Below are 23445 nucleotides of genomic sequence, written 5' to 3' on the forward strand. Positions count from 1 at the left end.
GTAACAGAGTGCTTTTCTGCCCTCATCTTCTTTTACACTGGTTTCTTTTGATCATGATTTAATCTTTCTTTTCTACATCCAAATCATCAGTCTTATTTCACTATCTTTGTGTGAATGAAAATAAAATTCCTTTAATTCATTACTCATATACTATGAAATATCTGCTTTCATAAGTTTTTGTTCACAACCATCTTTCCTGTTGTCTCCTCTTGTAAACATTGTGGGTAATGCCTTCCATGATGGTGCTTTTTTTCTAGTTCAGACTACATGGTACACAAGTGAGTAATAATTCCTGGTAAAGAAAGTAGGAGTCAGTGACAATACTTTTCAGTGTGTTTTAGGTAGGTCTAGAATCTGTGAGTCCTCCCTATGATTTTTCTTTTCTTTTCTTTTTTTTTTTTTGTGACGGAGCTTCACTCTTGTTGCCCAGGCTGGAGTGCAATGGCGTGGTCTTGGCTCACAACAACCTCTGTCTCCTGGGTTCAAACCATTTTCTGCCTCAGCCTCAGCCTCCCAAGCAGTTGGGATTACAGGCTTCTGTCACCATGCCCTGCTAATTTTTTGTATTTTTAGTAGAGACAGGATTTCACCCTGTTGGCCAGGCTGGTCTTGAACTGCTGACCTCAGGTCATCCATGCACCTCGGTCTCACAAAGTGCTGTGATTACAGGAGTGAGCCACGATGCCCATCCATCCCTGTGATTTTGTGTCCAATTCTGATGGCTAGTCCATCTTCCAGGACCAAACAAAGCTGAATGGGAACTCAAGTCACTCAAGTAACTTAAATAAGGAGGTGCCTTGAACTCAACTGTACTTGCTGAGGGAGGGGCTGTAGGTGAAAAGGGAGAAACAGGGCTTTTGTTAGGCAGCCTTTCTGCCTTCCTTTTCTCTTCTGAGCAGACTTGGCTTCAAGACTCTCTTCTGTTTTCTAGATGTAGTTTCACTCACCCTCATAGCTTTATAAGCTGTCGGAAAAATGAGCAGCCGTAAATTCTTTTAAATTCAGCTTTATTGGAGCCTGAGACCCAAGGAAGTCTATTGGACAAATATTCAGTTACTCCAGATGATACAAATCTAGAAAAGAGAAGTACGTTTTCTTTCATTTTTTTCCTCTTTTTGGCTTAGCAAAGCCGCAGAAACTCTAGGTTATTATGTTTCAATATGCTTTTAGCATATTTTCAGCTTACAAATGTTTTTATGTGATTTCCTCCAAGGAGATCCAATTCATGCATTTTTAGGGTTAAGTAACGGACCACATTCAAGCAGATGACAAACCTCAGTTTTCTTCTGGACCAGTGTGAGGGCTTAGAACTATGGGGAATAGAGGTGGTAAAGGTGTTGAAGGTTTTCTCCTTGGGACTTCCCTTTTATACTCCATGCTATCTGTTAAGCTAGTTCTACTCTGGGAATGAGAGAGAAGGAGCATTGCTGTGCTGTTTGCTGGGGTGGCCAGGGCTGTATATATATTCTTGGAAGTTATAACTTCACTTCAAGTTGCTTTCACCTAAAGCCAAAAAGGCTGTGATGTATGAATTTTAAGAATGGCAGTCCAGGCCTGGCGTGGTGCCTCACACCTGTAATCCCAGCACTTTGGGAGGCTGAGAAGGGCAGATCACGAGGTTAGAAGTTCAAGACCAGCCTGGCCAACATGGTGAAACCCTGTCTCTACTAAAAATCCAAAAATTAGCTGGGCGTGGTGGCAGATGCCTGTAATCCCAGCTACTTGGGAGGCTGAGGCAGGACAATTGCTTGAATCTGAGAGGCGGAGGTTGCAGTGAGCTGAGATTGCACCACTGCACTCCCAGTCCCGGCGACAGAGTGAGACTCCTCCTCCTCAGAAAAAAAAAAATGACATTCTATTGTTGTTTAATCAATTTCTCAGCCCAATATCATTGAAAGTTTCTTTCCATGGACATCTGGAAACCATATAAAGCCTCCTCTTTATGCATAGTGGAGACTCAGCAAGTGCTGTCAATGCTAATGCAATATACAAATTACAAATTCATAAGAGTAGCTATGAATCTTAACAGTATTCCTGCTTGCATCCTAGGAAAAGTAGGGCTGTGTGTCCAGATTAAAATGGAAAGTTCTGATGTGGCATCTATATGTTTTCAATCTAATACTGTATATCTGCATTTAAAGAACATCGTGTTGCCTGATTATTTGAGTTTTCATTGTGATTTCTTGATACCTGCTTGGAACCTCCCAAACATGTGATCTCAGGCTGTTTAGGCTTTTAGGAAGGTTTTGTTGTTGCCTTAGAGAAGACACAATAGGGAATGCAGCCTCATAAGATGGGTAGACACCTGAGTGTGCTGATTGGTCAAAGAAAAGAAAAGTAAAGAGGGCAGACAAAGAAGGAAAAAGTAAAAATGGCTGGCTGGGTGCTGTGGCTCACACCTGTAATCCCAGCACTTTGGGAGGCCGAGGCAGGTGGATCACGATGTAAAGAGATCCAGACCATCCTGGCCAACATGGTGAAACCTCATCTCTACTAAAAACACAAAATTTAGCCAGGCATGGTGGTGTGAGCCTGTAATCCCAGCTACTCAGGAGGCCGAAGCAGGAGAATCGCTTGGAGGTGGAAGTTGCAGTGAGCCAAGATTGCACCACTGCACTCCAGTCTGGTGACAGAGTGAGACTCTGTCCCCCCACCAAAAAAAACATGAATGTAAAGCAATGCCATTTTTCCCTCCCTTATTCATAGATAATTCTGAAACACTTTATTTATTATATCTACTGTGTGCACACTTGCTGTTCAAAATGCTGATGGCATAACAATAAAACCAATATGGTTCCTAACTTTAAGGAACAGAATATGGGGAAAAGATTTGCAAATTAACAAGGGCAATGGAGTGTTGTTGATGTTGATAGAAGTAACTATAAGGTATAGTCATGGCAGAAGAGAGGTTGGTAGTCTACTGGGGTGGAGATGAGGGAAAATGAAGAGGGAAAAGACTACATGGAAAAAGTAGATCTTCACCAGGTTAATGAACAGATAGCTCAGGCAGAAGGAGAAAAAGTTTCAGGGAGCCTGGTAGGTTCAGAGGATTGGTCTGACCAAAAAGCAGGGTGTAAGTGGTGGTATAGGCAGACAGTAACCTCCAGAGAAACTGGGTCTTCACCCTCCTGACCATTCTGTGGACTATTATTAAACAGCCCTCAGGCCAGCACCTCAGGTGCTGTTGCTGTTTGGTCAGTTAATGCTCAGTTTTATGACCCCAAACCAACTAATAAAAGTAGGAGAAAATAATGAGAAGACTTTCACGTTTATTCAATTAGCAGATCTTTTTAAAAAAGATAGGTATGTTAAAAAAGTTGTAAAATCTACAGGCTGCTGATGGACTTGTAAACTGATGCATTTTGCCTAATTCTTTCTGCATATATATCAAAAGCCATAAAATTCTTTGACTCATGGTCCCACTGCTGGAAATTAATCTTTTAAATATGTATTTATTTATTCAGTAGAGACAGGATCTTGCTTTGTTGCCCAGTCTGGTCTCGAGCTCTAGGCTTCCAGCAATCCTCCCACCTCGGCCTCCCAAAGTACTGAGATTACAGATGTGAGCCACCAAGCCTGGCCTGAAAATTAATTTTAGGAAAAAACCTGGGACCCACTTATTCTTGAAAATTTTAAATTATTATGGATACATACTAATTTTACATAGTTAAGGGTACACGTAATATTTTGGTAGAAGCATACAACATGTAATGATCAAATCAGAGTAATGGGAATATTCATCACCTCAATAATTTATCATTTCTTTTGTTAGGAACATTCCATCCAGTTTCACTCTTTTAGTTATTTGAAAATATGGAATTTCATTTCTTGCATACACATAGGAACCATGCATGACTGTGGTACCTACCCATGAAGCAGAGATTAGAAAAACCCTGTCTTCTTGTCTGGGGAGGCTGCAAGGAAGCCTACTACATAAGTACATGGGTTGAATTAGAACTCCCTGCATGGAGTAGATAAGCCAAATCAAGAAAATCACATTAAAATTAGTATTTTTTTTTTTGTTTTTTTTTTGAGATGAAGTCTTGCTTTGTCACCCAGGCTGGAGTGTAGTGGCATGATCTCGGCTCACCACAACCTCCATCTCCTGGATTCAAGCAATTCTCCTGCCTCAGCCTTCTGAGTAGCTGGGATTACAGGCACCTGCCAGCACACCTGGCTAATTTGTGTATTTTTAGTAGAGATGGTGTTTCACTATATTGGCCAGGCTGGTCTTGAACTCTTGACCTTGTGATCAGCCCACCTTGGCCTCCCAAAGTGCTGGGATTACAGGCGTGAGCCACCGTGCCCAGCCTAAAAGTAGTCTTTATCTGGTAAAACACCTAGTGCTCCAAGAGAAGCAAAGTAGAAACTGCCTGATAAGAACATCTCCACACCCGAATGTCCCGGAATGTCAACAGTAAACACCTCCAGTGAAGATGGGCTCACAATAAACAAGTCACAAATTTCCAGGCTTCCAGACCTCCAATTACAAGGAGCATAACTGATCAAAGCCCCCAGATGCTGTGTTCTGATGTCCATCCCTGTATTTGTGGTGCAGTTAAAACTTTAAGCTTGCCGTGGGCTGTTCCCAGCCAATGACTGAATGAGGCAGGGATACTGAGGCAGCCCCTTCCTGGGAGATGTGGGACTCCATGGATAGCTATTTTTAGCATGAGAATTCTCTGGAGGCTTTCCTGAACCTTCCTCAGACTATGTAGCAGTTGGGGGTGGTTTTACCCAACCTTCCTTTCCTCTCTCAATCAGGTGTAGATTTGCGTAATGATCTGAGGGCTCTCCCATCCTTTTTCAGCTCCTTCCTCATTTTATCTCACAGACATTTCCCCAATACAATCCTTGCATGTTTACTGCCATTTTGGCATTTGTTTTCAGAGGAAATAGGCTGTAAGCTAGGAATTTGGGACTGACTTTCCCACCAAACAGCAGGTGAAAAGGACACAGTCCTGGCTAGTGAGCAACTACAGATTGTCCCTGGCAAAACATGAAGGCTCAGTTGCTAAAGATTTCACCAGTGGTGCCCTGTGAAAATGTTCTGGTGGAGGGTAGTAGTGAGCAAGATACAGTGATCCAAAATATGTAAAAACATGGAGGGAATAATGCACACAGAGATAGTTGCATTAATGCCCCACAGAAGGATGTTGGCAGACTAAGGAGTGCAGGCAGTGTATTGCTAAGTGTGTGAACTGGAGAACCTCTGTGACCACACTTAGAGTCACAGAGCCCCAGAGATGTTTGAATGCTAAACCAAAGCAGTTATATTATGCAAAAGTCAGGGACCTGGTGGGAAAACACACAATACTGCCACATGGGATGGGGACATCTGAATGGCACCCTGAGGATGTTCATTATTCAACCGCCTCAGAACCCCTGGGCTTGTAGAGGTGGCTCACCTTCCGTTGTAAAGGCTAGCAGTTCTACAGTGCTGGAAGATGCTGTAGAAATTGGGGAGTTGGGGAGAGATAGCAAGGGGAGAGATGCCAGATGTAGGTGATGGGGAGGAAGGCAGCAAATCACACTGCCACGTGTGTACCTATGCAACAATCTTGCATGTTCATTGCATGTACCCCAAAACCTAAAATGCAATAAAATAAATAAATGGAAAAAACAAAAGGAAAAAAAAAAAGAAATCTCACCCCTGTAACAGGTGCTATCTTCAGGATTTGCCCCTTCCTCCTCTCTTGCCTGCCAAGCCAATGGCTAGGATTGAGGTTATGCTGGGCCTGGTAAGTTAAGAAAGAGACTCTGCCTAAAGAATTGCAATAGTTTGCCAGCATTAATTGGCAGGAGCCAGGGGAATACGCCTTGGATTGGATTTTGAGGGTGCTTGATCAAAGAGGCTAAAATGTAAGACTAGATAAGCAAGAATTCATTGACCTAAGGGCATTTTCTTGAGATGTGATATTTGACACCCTAGAAAAGTTGTTAGGTGATAGGGGAGACTCATTGCTGGGTGGCTCTTAGAAGGCTGGATAAAAAATTAGCCAACCATCATGAAGTGGAAGTGCCTGAGTTACCATGGCAGATGATAGAGGAATAAAGGGACTGAAGAGGTGAACACACTGGAATGGATATATTATGTGAGACCAGAAGACCCATCAGAGGAGGATGACGTTCCATGACAGGAACCAGAGAACAAATAATCAGGGTTATAAGGAATATGCTGGTTGGAGGTGCACCAGCACCACAGTGGTTTTCTCCTTTGCAGGTAAGTGATCATGGCAAGAGACGGTCACAGAGTTGAGTTTGTTGACATCTATGAGGATGATGGAGCTCTGGGAAGCCAGGAGGCTGACTGTAAACAAAATTCAGGTAGGAGCAGAGGATCAGGAGACTGAGAACAACTGCTTCAATAAAAAGTCACAATCCTTTGTGCAGTTCCTGGACTTGAGCCAATTTTCAGATTCGTGACCCATTGACTGAAGAGGTGGCCTGGTACTAGGAGGAAGGACCATTTGGCACCATGGCAAGAATATACTGTGATGATTCCTCAGTCCTTCACCAAGGGACTTATGATCACTTACATGGATGTGAAAGAGGGGAACAACCACTCATGTTTGGGATTAATGGACACAGAGTCTGAGCTGACATTGATACTTGGAGACCTAGAGTGTCATCATGGGACCCCTTGTTAGAATGAGCCTATGGGGGTCATGGAATAGTTAGAATCCTAAGAACTAATCCAGGGGTAGTTGTTTTCCCAGTCCCTAAATGCACAACTGGAATCGATGTATTTGGAAATTGTAGTAACCCCCACACAGGTTTCCTGGTCTGTAGAATACGAGCTATTAAAGTAGGCCAAATTGAAACTTTTCAAATTGTCCAACACCCTTCTCACTTCATTCACGATAATAAATCCAAAATATCATATACTTTGGAGAGAGAGGTTGGTGAAGATTAATGCCATCATTAAAGGTCTAAAGGATGCAGGGGAGGTGGTTCCTACTGTGTCTCTGTTTAATTCACCAATCTGGTTCCTTAGAAATTGAACAGATTCTGGTAGTTCTCTAGACTGCCATAGACTTAATCAAGTATCAGCCCAAAGAGCAGTTGCTGTACTAGATGTGGTATCATTCCTAGAGGATTTTAATAAGGCCTCAGGTTCATGGTATGCAGACACTGATTTGGTGAATATGTTTTTCTTTTTCATTCCCATTAGAAAAGAGGATCAGGAACAGTTTGTACCCATGTTGGCAGGTGGAGGGGGACAACAATATTCATTTACAATTTTGTCTCAGGTCTATGTTTTTGCCACCCTCTGTGATGGTGTAGTCTGAAGGATCTGGACTGCCTGGACACCACACAGAACATCACTCTGATCTATTACATTGACAACATCATGATGACTGGACAGGTTGAGCAAGAGATGACTAGTATCGGTGTCTTGGGAAAACATATGTGATCTAGTGGTTGGGAAGTTGCAGTGAAGACTTTTAGAGGTTCAGTGGTCATGGGCATGCTGGGATAAGCAACAGACACATTTTTGCATTTTGTATCTCCTACCACAAATAAAACAGCATCTGGTAGGCCTCTTTGAGTCCTGGAGCCAACACATTCCACATCTAGGGATATTGCTTCCACCCATGCACCAGATGATGTGGAAGGCTGCCAGCTTTGAGTACTGTTCAGAGCAGGAAAGGGCACAGCAGCTGGTCCAGGCTGTAGTGCAGCAGCCCCTGCCATTTGGGTCATGTGATCTAGCAGATCCTATTGTGTCAAAGGCATCAGTGGTAGAAAAGATGCAGTGTATACAGTAAGCTCCAGCAGGAGAATCATAATGCACATCTTTGGGATTCTGGAGCCAGGCCATTTACAACAGGGAATAATATGCCCTTGGAGAAAAAGCTCTTGATTTGTTACTGGACCATGATCGAGGTAGAACCCTTGACTATAGGACTCCAAGTGATTGTGCATTTGGGACTTCTCACTATAAACTGGGTTCTGTTGGATCCACTAAGCCATAAAGTCATACGGACCCAGAAGCAGTCTGTCATAAGACGGAAATACTAAATCTGAGATGGATCCCAAGAAGAATGATGATATGAGCAAGCTAAACCAACAGGTGGCCCAGACTCCCACATCACCCACCACAGTTGCACCAGGGCCCCTTCCTCAGCTTGCGCCTATGGCCAAATTTGGGATTATAATTGGTGTTTCAGCTGACCAACTGAAAGAGGAGGAAGAAGCCAGAGTTTTGCTTACAGGTGGCTTGGCTTGGTACGTGAGTACAAACTGAATGTGGACAGTGGCAGCATTGTAGCCTCATTCAGTGGTGGCTGTGAAGGCAGTCAGGTGGAAAAGTCTTCCCAATGGACATGGACACGAGTCACGTACCCGATCATCCACTTGTGTGGAAGGAAAAGTGGCCTGAAATCCTGGAAGGTGACAAATGGCCTGGTCATTTGGTCAAGAACCTGGAAGGAAGGTTAAAGAAAAGGAGGTCTTTGAAGCCTTTTGGCTAGACATATGGAAGTGAGGACAAAATGCAAAAATTTTGTATCTTACATTAACGCCCACCAGAAGCATCCACCATGGAAAAGGCACTGAACAACCAATGAACAAAGTGATTTGGCTATTTGACTTTAGCCAGACTTCATCACTGGTAACCCCAGAACTGGTATGCTGGACATGTCAATAGAGTAGAAGAGATGGAAATGACATTCTGGCTCAGTAGTGTGAACTTTCACTTACCATAGTAGGTTTAGTGACCTCTATTAGAGTGTCCAAATTGTTAGCAACACCGAGCCTCTCATATGGCACAACTGGGTGACAAGTTGATTACATTGACACCTTTCCATCCTGGAAGGGCTAGTGGTTCATCTTCATAGGAAAAGATACCTATTTTGAGGATGGACTTGCTTCTTCTGCCTTCAGAGCATCATATCAACACTATTATTCAGGGATTAATTGAATGTCTAATCCATGTACATAGAATTCCACTCTTAATAGCATCTGACCAATGGACCCACTTTATATCAAAGGAGGTTTGAAATGGACTCATATCCATGGGATCCACTAGTCATATCACATTATGTACCCAAGAGGCAGCTGGCCTCATAGGATTCTGCAACGGTCTTCAAAAGTTGCATCTAAAATGTTAGTATGAAGAAAACACTTTGAAAGAATGGGCTATTATCCTTAAGGATGCAATGCATTTATTAAATCAGAACTTCTATATAATACCACATCCTCAGTAAGAAGAGAACTTGAGTTCAGAAATGAAGAGGTGGAAGCAGAGTGGACCCATTTTACCATAGCTTCCAATAACGCATTTGGGGATTTTGTGCTCTCTGTCTTTGCAACTCTGGTCCCCCAAGGGAGCACATTCTTGCTAGAAGACACAGCAAGTGTCCCACTGAACTACACATTACAGAGGCCACTAGGATACTTCAGAGTCCTGTTTCTAAGGACCAATAGGCAGGAATCAGAGTCACCATACAGGCAGGGATCATTGGTCCTGATCAAGGAGGAAGTAGGGCTGGTTCTACACAATGGTGACAGGGAGGAATACAGTTGGAACACAGGTGACCCACTTAGGTGTTTTCTGGAATTCTCCCATTATAACTGTGAACAAACGTGTAACAACTCCAAACAGTAAAGGGTATTATTCATAAGGGCTCACACTCCTCAGGTATTAAGGCTTGGCTCACATGACCTGGTAAACCACCAAGACCTGCTGAGATGATAGCTGAGAATGAGAGAAAGGAATTTAGAATGGTTTGGGGAGGAGGGAGAGAGGAGGACCAGTTGTAGCCTTGATCAACTGCAGTGATGGGAGTTGTTCATCCCATTAATCTCCCTCTTCTGAGTTTTCTTCTGAAGAAGAAAAGCTCACAGGAATCACTAAAGAACTGCCTTGGCCAGGCGCGGTGGCTCACGCCTGTAATCTCTGTACTTTGGGAGGCCGAGGTGGTAAACTATGAGGTCAGGAGATTGAGATCATCCTGGCTAACACAGTGAAACCCTGTCTCTACTGAAAAATACGAAAATACAAAAATTACAAAAATTAGCTGGGCATGGTGGTGTGTGAGTACTTCCAGCTACTCGGGAGGCAGAGGCAGGAGAATCACCTGAACCTGGGAGGTGGGGGTGGGAGTTGCAGTGAGCCGAGATTGTGCCACTGCACTCCAGACTAGGTGACAGAGCAAGACTCAGTCTCAAAAAAAAAAAAAAAAAAAAAAAAAAAAAACAAAAAAAAAAAAAAAAAAAAAAAAAAGAAAAAAAACAAAAAAACAACAAAAAAAAACCAAGTAGAGCCTGCCAAAACTTTGTGGACAAACAGATCAACATGGCGTAAGGGATGGACTATCGTATTCATGAAAATAAGCCTTACTCCTGTAAGGAGTGTAATGGACCAAAGGCCCAAGCCGCTCCACTCTGGCATTCACTGCCCTGTGTCTTAGTCCATTCAGGCTGCTATAATAACACCATAAACGGAGTGGTTTATAAACTACAATTCATTTCTTGTATTTCTAGAGCCTGGGAAGTTCAAGAGCAAGGTAATGGCCAATTTAGTGTCTGGTGGGAGAAGATAACTTCCTGGTTCATAATAGCTTCTTCTCTCTTTGTGTTCACATGGTGGGAGAAAGAGAGAGGGAACTCTCTGGGGTCTCTGTTATGAAGGCACTAATCCCATTCATGGGAAATTTGCTGTCATGATCTAATCACCTCCTAAAGACCCCACCTCCAAATACTATCCAACTGATTAGGGTTTAAAATTTGAATTTTTGGGGGACAGAAACAGTCAGTCTATGGTGCTCTGTTTATGTTGAGGTCTTGCTTCCCATGAGCTGCTCCCAGCCAGTGAGTGAGCAGGGTGGGAATGCTAAAGCAAGCCTGTTCCAGATGCTCACCTCAGATCAAGATGCACTGACAGTCTTGTCAGAAACCTTTTAGATTGCACTAGGTTCTAGACCCCTTCCCTCAACTTCTCTTCCTTCTATCCTTCACTTGGGGGTCAAATTTGCATCATGATCTGATGTTTCTTCCTCTCCCTCCCCATATTTTTTAACATACATTCCTCTAACAAGATTCGTGCTTGTTTAATCCAATTTTGGTCCAAAATGTCAACAATTCTGAGGTTAAGAAATCTTGGCTTAGAGAAATGATGACAGTGAAAGTTGGATGTCAATATCGATCCCATTATTTTGTGATTCACTGGAGATAGAGCTCTCTGGGATTGGTCCAGATGTCAGATATAACACCAAAAAAAATGATATTTCTGAGAAGCATTCAGAATAAGACTAATAGTATCTTATTTCCAAGGGTCAAAGTAACTTGCTCTGAGAATGCATGAACTTAATCCTTTTTCTTCCCTCCCTCCCTCCCTCCTTCCTTCCCTCCCTCCCTCCCTCCTTCCTTCCTTCCTTCCTTCCTTACTTCCTTCCTTCCTTCCTCCCTCCCTCCATCCCTCCCTCTCTCTTCCCTCTCCACACTCTCTCTCTGTATCTCTCTCTCTTTCTCCTCTCCCTTTCTTTCTTTTTTGGCCCCACTGACTCGGTCTCAAGATTGTAGTTAGTAACTGACAATGATTACACTATAGTTCCATCATGAAAACATAATTCTCATGCAAGCAGTTTATGATGACTTTTAGTATGAAATTTCTCAGGTTCAGTTTCAGATCAAGGGTGAATGTTCTTGGAAAGTTTGAACTGAATCAGAAACATTATTTTAGAATTATGATCTAGAGTAATTTCTGGGCTTTTAGACTTGGAATATTTTTTAACCAGTTGTCCACTCAGTGCTCAGAGATTTGGGTTAATATATCATTTAATAATAATTTTTTCCTCCTCTTCAGTTATTATACATTTGCACAAACTTAGTTTCACTTCTACTGTCAGCACTGCACCCCAAATTAAAATTGAATTAACTTCAAGTTCTAACTAGGTCAAGTTTGCTAAGAATTTAGACCAGTTTTATCAACTCTTTTTATAAAATTGACTTGGGTTTCAAGAGCGTAATGAAACCACAACATGGGGGAGTTTAGAATATAGTCTGGTCTCAATTTGTCTGCTGTTTGAAAACCACGGTCTAGTTTCAACCCTACTAACCTTGGATAGTTGAATTAAAAAAAGAAAAAAAAGTAATTGGCAAATCACAGTAATCCATGAAATATAATAGCATCTTTTGAAGGACAATAAACTCAGAAGGGAAAGGAAACGTAATTTTTCATGTGAGGATTGCCTATAGAGTAAAGTGATAGATATCCTAAAATAACCTTATCAGAATTTAAATTAGTTTTGGTCTCTTTGGAGAACGACCTTGGGCATCTAAGCAGACTTTATTTATGTCTTTTATCTCTATCTTGATCAGTTTCTTTCATCTGTGTTCCTAAATATCTCAGCTCCCCCATCTGTCTCACCTCACTCTGGGCTCTGTTTCACTTCAGTCCTATTTGAAGTTATAAAGGTTTTACAAGTCTCAGTACTTCATTGAAAGAGCCTTAGCCCTCATCACTATCCAAGACTTGGATTCAGTGAATTTCATGTCACTGGGCTCTCACCTGGCTCCTGGTCTTGGAAATGACCATTGGACTGCCTCCATAGTCAGGTAAGCCCCAGCTTTTCCCTGCTCCCTTTTGCTTGGATCTCAGAGGACTGAGTTTCTGCTTTTGCTCTTTTTTCTGCCTTGCTCTGACCAATACTTTTCCCTGAGGCCAGAAGCCCTGACCTAAACTCCATCTTTCTATCCTGGGAGGTGGGGCTCACCCATTTGTGGGCTGACCTTCCCAATGAAGACGTATCCGGCTATTGCCTGCCTGGTTTCCTCTTTGTGTTCTACTTATCTACCTGTGTGCATTATCTTTTCTTTAGGTTCTAGTGCTGTTATTTGAATTATGCCTGGTGAAAGTTTGTCATCACACCTGATCTGATCCCCCAGGGGCCTGATACTTGGCTGCAGTCCTGCACAAGTGGTAGGTAAGGGGGAAATCTTCCTTTCTCTCTACTTGCCTTGTACGGCTGTGAGGCAGGAACATGCCTTCTCCTCAGTTCTCAGAATGTAATAGCTCATTCCTTTTTCTAGTGGTACACTGCCGTAATTGAAAATGTGTCTGCTATTCAAAGACCTGTAGCACAATTTTTGCAGTATCTTCAAAGGTAGCCCTAATTTATTGTTTGAATGTGAATTTGATTTTTTCCCCCAACAATTTTCTCATTCACCGAGGACAGTTGGTGACCAAACCAGATGTTTTCCACTTTGTAGCAAAACCAAGACATGATATCAAAGTAATAACACACTGCATTTTTTTTCTCCCCCATAAAAGTGAGAATAATTCCAAGAGGTATCCCAGGGATGTTCTGACAAGGACAGCATCACTGGAAAATTATAGCCTTCCAAACTGACACATTTGAAGAGTTACAGTTATTTGGATTTGCAGTTTTACACTCACCTTCCTATAAAGATGAAACAATTGACCTTTCATTACTGAGAGTTTCTTGAAGCTATGATGAGCTGTGGGAAGCCAGCCTTCCTTATATTTCCCTGGGATTCTCCTTGTAACATGGTGGAGATGTCTCTTTAAATATATATTTTTGTATTAAACTTAGGTAAATAAAAGAGCTCCACATGCTAAAGAAAGATGAGGCTCTTTTCCTTCTTTTGTTTCCTTCTTTCAGAGAAGAGGCTGGCATGGTCAGGAGCCTTGGACTATACTCCTATAGCTCAGAGAGAAAATTATCTTTAAGTAGGAATATTATTCTGACATAGAGGAATCAGCCAGAGAATTCTAAAATTGCATAAGATTGGTCTCTCAGTTTTCTGCTCATGGTATGCTCAAGGTCATGTTTAATTTATTCTACTGAATGTGGAATTTCTGGGAATTATCTGATACCTGATTCTGACAGTTTTTACCCCTGACAACCAAAGTCCACCTTAAACTGAAGGTAGTCTGCCTGACCTGCTTGGTGTATCTTGTATGATTTCTATAGAGTAAGAAACTGAGGACATGCACTCAGAAAATGCAGTCAGCCGTTGATATGAAGCCAGGCTTAGCTCTCTGCCTTTGAGGGTCAGTTTCTCCTTGTCAAAATCAATAAGATATGGACCTTAAAGTTCTGATTTCCATATTCAAGGTCTCAATGAGTTTGGGCCCAGATAGCTCAGACAGCATTAAATAAATTTACCTCCTTCTAAAATTTACCCACTGTGATGGATATCTTTAATACCTTGGTTGTGGATATCTTTAATACCGTGGTTATGGTTTTAAAAGCTTAAATTTTTTTTTACTCCACTAAAGTCTCACTCTTATATAGGTCACATCATCTACTTATTTGCATGTCCAGTTGACCAGATCCAATAATGTAATTTATCTTTGGGGGAAAAGAATGTGTTTCTTAATGTGTACAGTATCTTTTATAGTATTCCAGGATAGTTAACACAGAAGTGCTTTCAGGTTATCGTGATGATGATTGAGTAACAAAAGTAAAGAAGCCGGTGTTGTAATATGTTGTGCTGGAGAAATTGCTTCTTTGGTGTGTATTCTAGGAACTGGAGTTCTCATATAGACTAAACTTGGGATTTCAAATCTCTACATGAAAGAGAAGAAGCTAAATGCATATCTTATGTCCTTTCAACTTCTCCAAAAACTGGGATGCCACAGTTCCTATGACCTGATGTATACTTAGTGTTATGTAAACATTAAGAGGACTTAATTTTTATTATTTGTAATATCTTTTTTTCTAACTACAAAATAACACATATACATTCACAAAAATGAAAAATACAGATAGGTAAAAAGTAAACATTATGTTAGTATCACTAACATGTCAGTATATGTAATTCTGCATATATTTTTGCTTTAATTTTACAAAGCAGATTATACTCTAAATATGATTTTCTAATCTGCTTTTAAAACTTATATATCATGAAGGGAAAAATACACTTTTAATTAAAAATTATTGAGAGTTGAAAGTAAGAGATCCTTCCTAACAGTGCCTCCTTATCTCTCAGGTGGGAAAAACTCTGGTGCAATTATATAATTAAAATAATTCACATGTAGGCAGCATCAGATCCAGGCCTATAACCAAAACCTCTTAAATTCTAAGTAACCACTTTATGCATCTTATAGGTACCCTTTCTTACTTTTCGCATGCTATGACTTAATCCAGTGTGATTAATTGGAATTAGAGAGCATGAAAAATTGTTGTCTTCCCCTGATATGCTTTAGCTTGGCTAAATGTCTGCTGGAAAACAGTGGGTAGGAGCAATTAACACAGAATTTATTGAAAATGTTTTGTAGAAACAATTTGTACATTTTGTGATGTGTTTTCAAACTGTAAAGCTTCAAATTGAGGTCTCTCTGCAGGAACAACAAAGCTTGAGGCATTGAATCTCAGTAACATCTCAAACTGCCACAAATCTCTAAAAAGTTATCTAATTCAGTGTCAACAGAAATATGATCAAATCTGAGTAAGAATTTCCTTTTAGGTTTGTGACTTCAAAAAGCCATTTATGCTGAAGAAATTTGAGTTAAAGACTCTAAAAAAAAAAAAAAAGAGATTGAAGATTCAACGGGTCTTATCAATCACCATCAATTTTATTTGCCAAATTTAGCACTAGAGTGACATTATCTGTACATTCTTTGTATAAAAACATCTAGCAGAGCACTTTTTTGGGGTTTTGTGATATCAAGAGGTTTTTGGAATTTTAGGCAAGTTCCACCCATAATAAAAACCAATGTTTTCTTGTTGCTGATTAATTCTGTCAGATGGGTAGAACTGATGCTTCTTTGAATACATGTAAATTATCCTTCATTTAAAGTTTCTGTTTTGTCATTTTTCCTTTATTTCATTTGTTTCTCAGTTCTCTTATTATTCTCATTTTCTTCTTTCCCATTGTGTTAAATTAAAAATCCTTAGGGTTTCATTTTTTTTTTTTTTTTTTTTTAGTTTTTCTTTGCTACAGGAGATAGTGAAGTCAGTGAGTATATTCAGATTATACAAATGGCATTTACTTACCTAGACATTTTATGAGGTTAATTAAAAAGAAAGCCTGGATATTTGGAGACAGATTCAGATAATTTGGAAGTGATTTATTTTCTTGAATGGAAATAGTGATTCTAAATCATGAGAAAATTGTATTAATTTGGCAACATGATCATAAACTTGTTATTGAGGTTATCCTATAAATTAGGATAATAAATTCCAGTGACAAACATTTAATTTTTTTTTTTTTTTTTGAGACAGAGACTCTCTGTCACCCAGGCTGGAGTGCAGTGGTGTGATCTTAGCTCACTGCAACCTCCGCCTCCTGGTTTCAAGCAATTCTCTGCTTCAGCCTCCGAGCAGCTGGGATTATAGGCATCTGCCACCACACTCAGCTAATTTTTGTATTTTTAGTAGAGGTGGGATTTCACCATCTTGGCCAAGCTGGTCTTAAACTCCTGACCTGGTGATCCACCTGCCTCAGCCTCTCAAAGTGCTGGGATTACAGGCATGAGCCACTGCACCTGGCCTATTTACTTTTTAAACATCATAACTTTTTTTTACCTCTTTAAAAAATATTGTGAGTTTAAAATTCCAAATAAGCTTACTTGTTCTGATGCCCACAATTGTCTACCTTACCCAAGGATGAAATGCAGGAGGTGCATTTGATGGAAGCCTCTTGATCTGCTTATATTTTAAGAGGACAGGAAACACATGTTTCTGGTGTTTTCTACTAGTTAGCATTTCTTAACCAATGGAACAGAAATGTCCAGAACTACAAAGTTCAAACTTTGCATGCGGAAAGAACTTTATGTGATCAGACTGAATCTAAATAATGGTAAGAAACAACAAAAATATAAGCAATGGATTCCTAAACAGACAATATCATTGCCATGACATGATCCTATTAGGTGTATACAGAAACTAAGCTCTATGCATGTGCCAGACAAAAACTAAAGAGCTTAGGTTTTAGCTAAAGTGCATTACTCTTATTGCCCTCAACAGGTCTTGATGTGACTATGTCAATACAGTTATTCAGCTTCTTCTGCATTGCTGAAGTACTGGGCTAGAGATTTTCCTCTTAGAACATATGCTATGAAATGGGGCCTGCTAAGGAGAGCTGCTAAATGTAACCAGCTCCTTTTAAATCATATTCTTCTAAAGCACACTGGGATAATACAGTTTATTGATCCAAAGTTTCCTTCCTAACATGGCTTACCTCCATCTCATTTAGTTAGTCCACAGCTGAGTAACCTGTTAGAAAATTGTGTGTAGGAGAGGGCAGAGCCAGTGATCCATATCTCAGATTCTGGATGGTAATGGTTCAATGTGATGTGGGATCAGAATTGCAGACAATGAGTAATAACCAGAATCTTTTTTCCTTGCCTAAGTCCATGAAGAATATGCCCACCAGTTCATTCTTTCTACACTTGGAAAGAAGTGGAACTTGACTTCAGATTTGGCCAGATTACATTCAGAGGGGAACAAAACATATGGCCAAGAATACTGTAAGACCAATAGTGTGCTTTCTAAGATGGTGAATGCCTATAGAATCTGTCAATATGACCATATTTGTGTGTGTATGTGGTAAAGTGCACATAACATAAAATTTATTCTTTTAACCATTTCAAAGTGTGCAATTCAGTGGCATTTAGTATATTTACAACATCATGTAATAGTTACCACTGTGCTACTCTATAGAGCGTTTTCATTATCTGAAAAATAAATCTCATACCATCAAGCAGTCATTACCCTAGCAATCAATAATCTGCTTTCTGATTCTACAGACTTGCTTATTCTGGATATTTCGTATAAGTGGAATCACACAATATGTGTCCTTTTGTGTCTGGCTTCTTTCACTCAGTATAATATTTTCAATGTTTACCCGTGTTGTAGCATGCATCTTCATTCCTTTTTATGGCTGAATAATATTCCATGGTGTCAATATAGCACATTTTGTTTATCATTCATCAGTTGATGGACACGTGGAATATTTCCACTTTGGCTGTTGTGATTAATGCTTCTATAAGACAATATGCATTTTTTTGACTTAAATGATTTGTTGATTTGTGCTTGTGGGTACCCAAGACCTAGCAGGAAGTTTGGTGGGGCTGGGTTTGAAGTCGCACACTGGGCAGAAAACTAGAGTCAGAAGTCATGTCAGTTCAAGAGGCTCTTGTGAAGGTGGTGAATGACAGTAAAGGCAGTGAGAAGAAAATTACAGTAGAGTCAAGGGCCCTTGGATTCTCATCTTGGTTCTACCACCAACAGGCTGTGTGGGTGATTTGGGTAAATCATTTCACCTTCCTGGGCCTTCATGTTCTCTGTTTAAAATGAGACAGCAGAACTCACTAACATTTATTCTAGCTCCAGGAGTCAATGCCTGCCACAGGCTGTGAAAACACCCTGTATTTCTTGTCACCAAACACACCCTTTTCCGCCATCACAGCTGCTATTACTCACACGGTAAACAGTAAAGGTACTCCTTTTCTATATTTTCTGTGCTCAAGGTTTGGGCATAACCATGTCCTATGACCTGAGGTATGAAGAAGGTCAAGGCTTGACATCACTGAAATGCGGCAGTCGCAGCAGAGCCCAAAATAACACAGCTCAAAATGTGAAAGCAGTGTCTCTGTAACCAAGAAACTGAAATAAGTGCTCAAGGCTGAGATTGTATCAGCCATAAATATCATGCAAGAAATGTGTTCCATCAAATGTTTGGCACTTCCAATGGAAGATAGCTAGCAACTATCTTTATAGATAGCTAGCAACTTTTGGGGTGTAGGTGGGTGGTTCATTCAGCATTAAAGATGATTTGTAGTCCCAGTCCAAGCTTTCCCTCTCCTTGCGCTCAGGCAAGAAAACACTAGTGATTTGTGAAGTTTCCTCTTTTGTAAAATGGAAATGGTACTGGGTAATCTCAGCTTGTTCTCCATAGGAATCAGGTACACTCCTGAATGTACCATTCAGCTGGGGTACATTGTGGGGAGAGCATCACAGGTCAAATATGGGACGATTTATCCTTCCCTTTCTGTTTATTTCTTCTTGATGATGAAAGAATAATATCTAAATATGTGACCCTGGGCAAGTCAATTAGCTTCTCAATATCAGTTTTCTGATCTGTAAAATAAGAGGGTTACCTATTTTGAAAACAGCTATTTTTGGATTTTGGTAAAACCACTTACCTAAATTTATTTATGACTGGCTGTGTTGCAACAGGGCTAAGGGATTAAGAAAAAAAAAATCCAACTTTAATTTTACTTTTAGGAGTGAGAAGCTGAGGACATTGATAGACAATCAGAGAAGGAAATGTCTAAAATTACAAATATAATGACAGAACATTATACATAAGTGGAGGTAAGATATTCAAAAAGATATAACCATATAAAGTAAGGAACATAGGCAGTTAGAACACAGATTCCCTGTACAAATTGTTTTGTGACCACAGTTAACTTATTATTTTTTGAGATATAGTCTTGCTCTGTTGCCCAGGCTGGATGGAGTATAGCAGCTCACTGCAACCTCTGCCTCCCGAGTTCAAGCGATTCTCGTTCCTCAGCCTCCCAAGTAGCTCGGGCTACAGGCATGCACCACCATGCCTAGCTAATTTTTGTATTTTTAGTGGTGATGGGGTTTCACCATGTTGGCCAGGCTGGTCTCAGGCTCCTGACCTCAAGTATTCTGCCTGCCTCAGCCTCCCAAAGTGCTGGGATTACAGGCATGAGCTACCACACACAGCCAACTTATTATTTATTCATTCAAAAATATTTGTTTTCATCTCTATATAATTAAATCTCTGACAGGCAAAGATTACCTTTCAATTGAAGCAGGCTCTGCATTTCATTGCCATGCAAATCAGCAAATACAACTTTGCCTCCCTGACCACCCTGTTCACAATGTAAACTGAAAAGCCAGCAGGAACTTACTTTGTTTCCCCTCAAAAGGACTGACAAAGTCCACAGCTCAGAAGCATCCATTTTTACCTGATTTTAGGAAATGGATTATAGTTTCCTAGGGACTGAAAATTAATCTACCACATTTATTTAAGTGGGTTCTTGCCCAGCCCATATTTTCACCCTTTAATGGTAATGAAGCTAAAATTTCTTTCCAGTCACTTTGCATATCATTTCCTTTCTCTTTAATTCTCTTTCGAAGTGAGATGATTGATAGATTCTTCTACAGCAGTCACTCACTTTGGTAGATGATTTTCTTTTTCCTTTGAAGTTGATTTTGAAAGGAGCTGTGTGTGATGAGCTAATTAGCACAAACACACAGAGTATATAACCTTAATTAGGCATGATTATAGGCTCAACGTAATGGGATGTCCTGAAACTGCATGCTATGCAAATATTAGACTTTTCATTCTTCCCATTACATCTGAAACCATCAAGCAAAGGATGTTTTGCAGTAGGTACCACAGTGGATGCCAGGTGCAAATCTTTCAATAAAAAGTTGATTTTTTTGTGTGTACGATTTGGGCAAAGGATAATAGGAGGAGGTTTAGGAAAAAAAAGATTCAAAAATCTGAAAAGTTGAATTAAGTTCAGAATGAGTTTTACAAATTGAGGACTTTTACAATTAAGTGAAAAACCCAGTTACTCTTCAAACTCTACCTCATCTGGAATTCTGAAGATGCTTCACCATAGGCACCACTGTGAATTATGCAAATCTTGAGAGATCTTTCAAATCCAGTAACCACTAAGAGTACTATAAAACCAATCTGGGGTTTACTCAAGCTATTAGGATGTAAGAAGATAGTGAGTATAAATGAAATCACAGTGAATCCCCAAGTCCTAATTTTAGCTAATTATTTTCATTTCCTTTACCACCAACACCCCATCTTTTTGTAAAAAAAGAATTGGAGTGGTAAAAATAATTAGCAAATTGACTTTCCCCTTCCTAACCTGAAATGAAAATATCCAAGCATGTGGTTCCCTTAGACATTTGAATATTCAACCACTGAATAATCGAGAACTTATAATACATAATTATTAGATTATTTGTAGAGTTGTGAGTTTTCAGACTCAATCAGCTAAAAAAATAATAAGCTATTTGGTTCCAGATGCTCATGGAAATATTGACAAGGGCAGAAATTCAATATGTGAGTATTAGAATAATTAGTATCTGATTTTAATCTGAAATACCATCCATTCAGCAGAAATGATAATGAAAGAGGGTTTATATAATAGCTGAAGTTGAAAACACATAGCTTTCTCTGTGTTTAATACGTAAGCTATTTTTTCTGAGATCGTATATATCATAGGCACAATGTTCAATAACTCATTGGTATAGGCTCATTGAATCATCATAATAATGTTATAAGATAATTCCTATAAATTACCCATGTTTTACAGACGAGGAAGCTGAGGATCAGAGAAGTTAAAAAATGTCATCCAAGATCACATCTCTAGAAGCAGCAGAGCCAGGACTTGAACTGATGTGTTTCTGACTCCAGTCATGCTCTTAATCACTCTGCTGGGCTCATTAGTGCCTGTCAGGCCTATGATTGTGTCCTTAGTGATTAGCACTTTCCCCAGAGCTGGAAAGGAGATGCAAGAGAAATAAAAACCTTGAGATCTAACCTGAAATGCAGAAATTCTCTACTACCTGCTAGGCACAAAGGAGGACCTGATTAGGTGCTTTGTGTGTGTTGAGGATGTAGGTGCTGTGGAAATAGAATTTAGACTAAGACAGACATAATTACACATGTTTGAGTATAGTAAATGCAAACCTATATGACACAACATGTTATTATTGTACATAAGATAACTGGGGAAAAATACTGAATGGGAATGAGAAGACGAAGATCTCAATCCAGTTTTTGCCACATTACCAAATGTAAGACTGGATCGATGAGGGTCTCAACAGGAAACAGGGGGTTCAAATAAAAGACTCAAGGAAAGAACTACTTTGAGAAAAATTAAGAAGGGTTGGGGCAGAGGTTGGTAATGCACCCAGCAACAGTGGAAGCTGATAGCACCTCTAGGACGGAAAAATTTGGGAGAGGGCAGTGAAGAAAGACCTGGACTTCCACCTTGTGTTTTCTGATCTGCTGGGACCTTGCAATGCCAGGCCCTCAGAAGCCACCCTGATGGGTTACTAAGGAAACATTTTCTATTGGGTTCTGTCCCAAGTGGAGCTTGGATCTGAGGAAAGGGGTTGGAGAATCACCTTCGGCAATTCACTTTTCCTCTCTAAATTTCAGTTTGCTCATCTCCTGTTTATTGCCTACCATGTTATCAATAATATAAATAATTGGCCTTATAATTTTTACTTCCAAATTTTTGGAAAATCTTCAAATTTACAAAGAATTTGTAAGGGTAGTACCATGAACACACACACACATTCTTCACCTAGATTCACCAATTGCGAACATTTCATCACTGTTGTTTAATTCTTTTTACCTTTCTCTACTAACACAGACATATTTTTGCTGAACTATCTGAGAGTACTTGATGACATCTTGAGATTTAAACCTGGAATACCTATGTATTATCTAAAAACAAGGATGCTTCTCTATATAACCCCAGTACAATGATCACATTCAGGAAATTTAACATTAAGGTAATGCTATTATGAAATATAGGCTATATTCAATTTGCTTTGTGTTGTTTATTTTTTTCAGTGAAGAATCACACATTAAATTCTGTCATCATGTCTCTGTTTTCTCCTTTAATCTAGAATGGTTTTCCAGGCTTTTCCCTTTTTAATCTTTTGTGATGTTAACATTTTTCAAGAATCTAGGTCAGTTATTTTGCAGAATACGGATTTGTCTGATCAGTTCCTCAGGTAAAACAATTTTGGCAATAACTACACAAAGTTGTTGTGTCCTTCTCAGTGTATTGTATCTGGAGGTACCTGATGTCAGAACACTTCATCATGGTTATCTTCAGTTGGATCACTTGGTTAAGGCAGTATCGCTAGATTTATCAATTATCTTTTCCGTTTTGTAATTATCAAGTAATCTGTGGGGTGGTATATGTGAATATGTCTTTTCTCACCAACATTCTTTTACCAAGCATTTTTTTTAAAACAATCATTTGAATTTTCTTGCTATGACAGATGTAGTTTCAAAAAGCGTAAAGAACCTGGTAAGACATCTTTGAAAGTTCTAATTACAGTGCTCATCTCTTCTACGTTAAACTGTTTTCATTCATTTATCTACTCATTTAACAAATGTTTAGAGTATGCTCGTTTTGTGGCTTGGCCTATGATGTTTTAATCAGTGGCTTCATGGTTGTCTAAACTAATGTTTTTTACCCCATATCTCTTCCTGTGCTCCAGAATCCTATTGGCAACTGCTTTCAGGTCTCTCCATATTAATATTCATGGAGGCCATAAACTCAACATACTCAAATGAAAGCTGTCATTTCACGTTCTCACCTGCTCTTCCTATGTTGTTTATCCCAGTAAATTACACCTCTGTCTTCTCAGTGACCCTATAATAAGAAATGACTATTTATTGGGTGGTTATCCATTACAATAGGCCTTTTTTTTTTTTTTTTTT

The 23445-nt window shown here is 39.8% G+C and overlaps 1 protein-coding gene across 2 annotated transcripts in view; it reads left to right on the top strand.

Annotated features, from left to right (window-relative positions):
- The first annotated feature begins 12398 nt into the window (after nt 1-12398).
- CTLA4 (cytotoxic T-lymphocyte associated protein 4) overlaps nt 12399-23445 on the top strand; it is a 19344-nt gene continuing 8297 nt past the window's right edge. Inside the window, exons 1-2 of one of the 2 annotated variants that reach the window (XM_037741486.1) lie at nt 12399-12564; nt 12828-12928. The gene's annotated coding sequence lies outside the window, so the exon portion shown is untranslated. Of the gene's footprint in view, nt 12565-12719; nt 12929-23445 lie in introns of those variants that run through there. The other variant, XM_037741487.1, reaches the window with a different exon arrangement.

This window comes from Cebus imitator, unplaced genomic scaffold (assembly GCF_001604975.1).
Source record: "Cebus imitator isolate Cc_AM_T3 unplaced genomic scaffold, Cebus_imitator-1.0 Scaffold101, whole genome shotgun sequence".
Classification (NCBI taxonomy): domain Eukaryota; kingdom Metazoa; phylum Chordata; class Mammalia; order Primates; family Cebidae; genus Cebus; species Cebus imitator.